Genomic DNA, 6664 nt, shown 5'->3' on the forward strand with positions numbered 1-6664 from the left:
AATGTTCCCATCAATTGATTCCACAAATTAACTACTAATCCAGAGCTTTTGATTATTATTACTACTAATCAATTTATTTGATAGCAAGCTTTCACCAGATTGTAAATTAAAAATTGCTTACATTTTTCTGGGTTGGCTTAATTAACAGATTTATCCTAGTTGTGAGAAAACAAGATCTTCACTTTTAATTTCCTCTTGACCCACTTTCTTTCTCCACGGGGCCTCCTTCAGAGGTTCTTCAGAAAGAGAAAATTAAAATGCTGTCAACAGATTAGAACACTAGTTAGCCCAAAGGAATTTTTTCCAGAGTCTCCATGCTATGTGGAGCCATTTTAGGACTGCTTTCATGGGGAAAATCTTCCAGATCGCCAGGTTGTGCTTCAAGCTAACACATGCAGATGAACATTGTCTTTTGCTCCAGGTCAAAACACTGACATCTTTGTTGCTGACTGCATTATCTGCTGGAGAACCAGAGGCTCTGACAAGCAAGCTGACTCTGTGGTTGTTTGTTCTTGTGGCTACCCACCTTTATTTTCATGGAAGGCAGACAAAAAACAAAATGTTATCAGCCTAAAAAGTTGTATTAAATTGTCAAAGTCACCTGTCTTCAGGAGGACTGAGATTTTAGTGACCAATAACTGTGGATCTGTTTCTATCATTTATAACCATCACAGAGCTATTTTTGCCTTATTCTGTCATTTGAATCAGCAGAGCCTAAGGATTTATTTGATGAGTACAAATGACATTTAGAAATTATAACTCGTCAACATATATTCATAGTTTTATGTGTAATATAGTGAATGCATATTCACTTTCATCATAAATATTAATTTTCCACATAATTTTAGACAGATGATACTTGGGACCCTTGAACTAAACATTTGGAAACCTTGCCATAGGCTTATCTCTGAAATCTGAAACATAAATATGAAAGGAATTACCATTAGAACTAAGACATTTTAAAAAATACACCTTTCTAGACTTTTCCACAGTGCTCCTGTGTATGACCCAGTGTTCACTAATTAGACAAGAAGCTCCTTCACAAATATTTCCTAGATTAGCTCATCTCTATTTTTGCCTTTTGCTGAGATAACTGAGGGATAATGTCCTTAAGTTTCTGAGATGCTCTTCGGTTTAACTGAAGGGATCTGTGTGTCACATCCTTAATATCTTCAAAGAACACTTTATGAAAATAAATACTCTGATGATACAAATTGTCATCCTACAATTCTGTAGGTCGGAAGTCTGACAGAGGTCTATTGGGACAAAATTCAAGGCGATGGATGGACTGTGTTCCTTTATGGAGGTTCTAAGGGAGAATCCATGTCTTTGCCTTTTTCAGCTTTTACTGTCCGCAACTTTCCTTGGCATATGGCTCCTTCCTTCATCTTACAGTCAATATCGGATATAGTTCAGGATGCAGTGACTTCCACTATGATTGGAGAACCAATACATCCAGAAAGAGATTTTTAGTTAACAATACAAATAAGACTTGGGCTAAGGAAATGAAGTTACAAAAAATTTCAGGAAGAGGCAATTATTATGACACTTTGGATCAGGAACCTATAGGACTTAGTGATTGATTTAATATAGTGTGAAGGAGAGGAATGAGTAAGACCAGAATTTAGCACACTTATGTTGCCATTAACAATAAACAAGGTCATAAAGGATAACAGATTTAGAATGAGATGAGTGCATTTTTTCATTTTAAAGTGACAGCAAACCACCAGCAGGCATTTGGATAAATAGTACATTTTAACATTTAAAAGGAATACAACAAAAAATGAGAATCCCCACATTTTTAATACCATGATGACACAAAAGTAATCTATTTGACTGTATTAACCCACAGTAGAATGTTAAAATATTTTTGAATTGTAAACTGCAAGGCAACTTTGCAGGAGCTAGTCATATTTCTTCAGAATGAATCATATTATACACGTTGAATCTTGAATCCCTAAAGGATTACTGTCGTGGATGAAAGCATCAGTAAGTTCCCAAACTTAAATTTAAATTAAGTTTTAAATTAAATCCCAAATTTAAATTAAATATGATAAACACATATCAAAAATATTTAGAATTAGGCCTCAACAAATCTATTCTTGATATAAAGGGTTAAATTTTATTAATTTAGAAATATAAACACCTAAAGAATTTTTCCTGAATGTTTAATATGAGTATACCTATTAAAACAAGATAATTCTGTTACTTAATTTTACCCAAATATTAATATCAAAGTATTATCATGTTAAAAAATGTATAAGCCCCTGAATCTAGCCATGTTATATGGCACAAAGTTAGATTCCTACTTTATAAAATAATGATGAAGCATATTGCTTAAAAAAAAAAAGTCTTATTTACCATTGTACTGTATTAAATTGTGCTTATCCCTTTAGCATAAGATAGGGAAAGTGGGGGAAATCTTATGAATACTTTTATTTGTACATCCAATCTCCTGGAAGGAATCCTCAGAAATTCTACAAATATAGTAAAAAAAAAAAAAAAAAAAAAAAACAAAACACAAGAGTTTATTTGTTTTTGAAAAAAATCCTCAAAATATTCATGAGGACAGGTTACTTTTTCAATATTTTTCTTAAATACTTTTTATCTGCTCTCATCAAATTTATAATAGATAATTTTCCATTTGCCAAAGGATCATAATCTGAAGCTACAAAATAGGACAGAGAGTACAGAAAAACATTTATATTCTCATTTTTTTATGGTGTGGGTGAGGTGGTAGGGAATGAAGGATGTGTAAGGGAAACAGTGAAGAAAATAGAATGATTAGTTCTGAATTACAATTTGGTAGGCCACTTCATCTTAGTTATATTTTTCAAATCATGTTTTATATGTGACAGTATAATTGTATTTCCTACTTAAAACATTCCTTTCTGAAATTCATTACCTCTAAGGGGTATGAATATCAACCTGAAATTAGTATTGAATTATGTATTTTTAATTTAATAAAGGTATCTTTTTCAAATGCTAATACCCACTTTTGAATTGAAAATGATTTCATGGAAAAAAGTTTTCATTTTTATTCCCAATTTTCATTAACTAGAGATAAAATTTACTTGAATTGAATGTAAGAATATTGATCAGCTTCTTTTAGTTTTTGCTTATATGGAATAGATGAGCTAAATGTTTTTTCATTTTACCACTTAGTCACTAATAAGTCAAGAAGAAGAGGATTAGTGTAATTGCATTAAGATACATAGCACAATGAAAGGTTTGTCGCATATTTCCACTTGCATGTGGAATTAGCAGAACAATGAGAGTGATACATAGATGCCTATTGGTAGAAAGGAAACACCTTATGAATGCCAGCAATAATTTCATTATTTATTTCATTATTTATTTATTTATTTATATTTATTTTTAAAATTTTTAAAATTTTATAATGGAGTATAATTGATTAACAATGTTGTGTTAGTTTCAGGTATACAGCAAAGTGATTCAGTTATACATATACATGTATTTATTCTTTTTCAAATTATTTTCCCATTTAGGTGATTACAGAATACTGAGTAGAGTTCCCTGTGCTATACAGTAGGTGCTTGTTGGTTATCTGTTTAAAATATAGCAATGTGGACATGTCAATCCCAAACTCTCAATCTTTCCCTCCCCCATCTCTTCCCCTCAGTAACAATAAGTTCATTCTCTAAGTCTGTGATTCTGTTTCTATTTTGTAAATAAGTTCATTTGCATCATTTTTTTTTTAGATTATGCATATAAGCGATATGTATTTGTCTTTCTCTGTCTGACTTACTTCACTTAGTATGATAATCTTCAGGTCCATCCACGTTGCTGCAAATGGCATTTTTTCATTATTTTAATGACTGAGTAGTATTCCATTGTATATATGTACCATATCTTCTTTATCCATTCATCTGTCCATGGACATTTAGGTTGCTTCCATGTCTTGGCTATTGTAAACAGTGCTGCAATGAACAATGCGGTGCATGTGTACTTTCGAACCAAGTTTTACTCCGGATATATGCCCAGGAGTGGGATTACTGTATCATACGATAGCTATATTTTTTAGTTTTTTAAGGAACCTCCATACTGTTCTCCATAGTGACTATACCAATTTACATTCCCACTAACAGTGTAGGAGAGTTCCCTTTTCTCCACACCCTCTCCAGCATTTATTGTTTGTAGATTATTTGATGATCGCCATTCTGACTGGTGTGAGGTGATACCTCATTGTAGTTTTGGTTTGCATTTCTCTAATGATTAGTGATGTTGAGCAGCTTTTCATGTGCCTCTTGGCCATCCAAATGTCTTCTTTGGAGAAATATCTATTTAAGTCTTCTGCCTATTTTTTGATTGGGTTGTTTGTTTTTATGGTATTGAGCTGCATGAGGTGTTCGTAAATTTTGGAGACTAATCCCCTGTCGGTCGTTTCATTTGCAAATATTTTCTCACATCCTGTGGGTTGTTTTTTCGTTTTGTTTATGGTTTCCTTTCCTGTGCAAAAGCTTTTGAGTTTAATTAGGTCCCATTTGTTTATTTTTGTTTTTATTTCCATTACTCTGGGAGATGGATCAAAAAAGATATTGGTGCATTTTATGTCAGAGAGTGTTCTGCCTAGGTTTTCCTCTAAGAGTTTTACAGTATCCAACCTTACATTTAGGTCTTTAATTCATTTTGAGTTTATTTTTCTGTGTGGTGTTAAAGAATGTTCTAATTTCGTTCTTTTACATGTAGCTGTCCAGTTTTCCCAGCACCATTTATTGAAGAGACTGTCTTTCCTCCATTGTATAGTCTTGCCTCCTTTGCTGTAGATTAATTGACCATAGATATGTGGGTTCATTTCTGGGCTTTCTATCCTGTTCCATCGATCTATGTTTCTTTTTTTGTGCCAATACTGTCTTGGTGACTGCAGCTTTGTGGTATAGCTTGAAGTCAGAGAGCCTGGTTCCTCCAGCTCCATTTTTCTTCCTCAAGATTCCAGCAATAATTTTAGATGTACATTAAGGAAAAACATGTTGACTGTAAGAATAACAAAATTATGGGTGTAAAAAGCCTCGAATGAGTGTTATTAAAAAATTTCCCCCAGATTGGGATTGACATATACACACTACTGTATATAAAATAGATAATTAATAAGAGCCTACTGTACAGCACAGGGAACTCTACTCAATACTCTGTAATGGCCTGTAAGGAAAAAGAATCTAAAAAAGAGTGGATATATGTATATGTATAACTGATTCACTTTGCTGTATACCTGAAACTAATACAGCATTTTAAATCAACTATATCCCAATTAAAAAAAAATTTCCCCTAGACATGTTAGTCTAGATGGCAAATTCAAAGAACTGTAAAATCACTGTAAAGAGGTAATTAGCTAGGAAGACAGGAGGTTGTAGTTAGAGAGAATTTTGCTTAAAATTGAGATTATGCAGTCAATGATATGTTCAAGGGAGTGAGCAGATGAGAAATGCTAAAGTGTAAGATCATTAGAATAGATGGTTCCCTCTTCTTCAATCCTCCTCATCCCTTCTCTTTATAATTTCTACTTATCCTGCCACAAATACCTCATCATTTCTCACCTGGATTGAGCAATAATATCCACATTAATTTGTCCGGGTTCAGTCTCAAAACTCTTATGCATCATCCATATTTCTTCCATGGAGATATATACTTCAAGGAATGGTTCAATTTTCTCTACATTTTCATATTTGTAGGGATAGAGTTGTTCATAGTATTTTTTTTAAACATCTTTATTGGAGTATAATTGCTTTACAATGTTGTGTTAGTTTCTGCTTTAGAACGAGGTGAATTAGCTATACATATACATATATACCCATATCTCTCCCCTCTTGCATTTCCCTCCCTCCCTCCGTATCCCACCCCTCTAGGTGGTCAAAAAGCACCGAGCTGAGCTCCCTGTGCTATGGGGCTACTTTCCACTAGCTATCGGTTTTATATTTGGTAGTGTATATATGTACATGCCACTCTCTCACTTTGTCCCAGCTTACCCTGTCCCCTCCCCGTGTCCTCAGGTCCATTCTCCAGTAGGTCTGCGTCTTTATTCCCATCCTGCCCCTACTTTTTTTTTTTAGATACCGTATATAGGTCTTAGCATACGGTATTTGTTCTTCTCTTTCTGACTTACTTCACTCGGTATGACAGACTCTAGGTCCATCCACCTCACTACAAATAACTCAATTTCGTTTCTTTTTATGGCTGAGTAATATTCCATTGTATATATGTGCCACATCTTCTTTATCCATTAATCTGTCGAGGGACACTTAGGTTGCTTCCATTTCCTGGCTATGTAAATATAGCTGCAATGAACATTGTGGTACAGGACTCTTTTTGAATTATGGTTTTCTCAGGGTATATGCCCAGTAGTGGGATTGCTGGGTCGTATAGTAGTTCTATTTTTAGTTTTTAAAGGAACATCCATACTGTTCTCCATAGTGGCTGTATCAATATACATTCCCACCAACAGTGCAAGAGGGTTCCCTTTTGTCCACTCCCTCTCCAGGATTAATTGTATGTGGATTATCTGATGATTGGCATTCTGATTGGTGTGAGGTAGTTTTGATTTGCATTTCTCTAATGATTAATGATGTTGAGCATTCTTTCATGTGTTTGTTGGCAATCTGTATATCTTCTTTGGAGAAATGTCTATTAAGTCTTCTACCCATTTTTG

Source organism: Balaenoptera ricei, chromosome 2, assembly GCF_028023285.1.
Source record: "Balaenoptera ricei isolate mBalRic1 chromosome 2, mBalRic1.hap2, whole genome shotgun sequence".
NCBI lineage: Eukaryota > Metazoa > Chordata > Mammalia > Artiodactyla > Balaenopteridae > Balaenoptera > Balaenoptera ricei.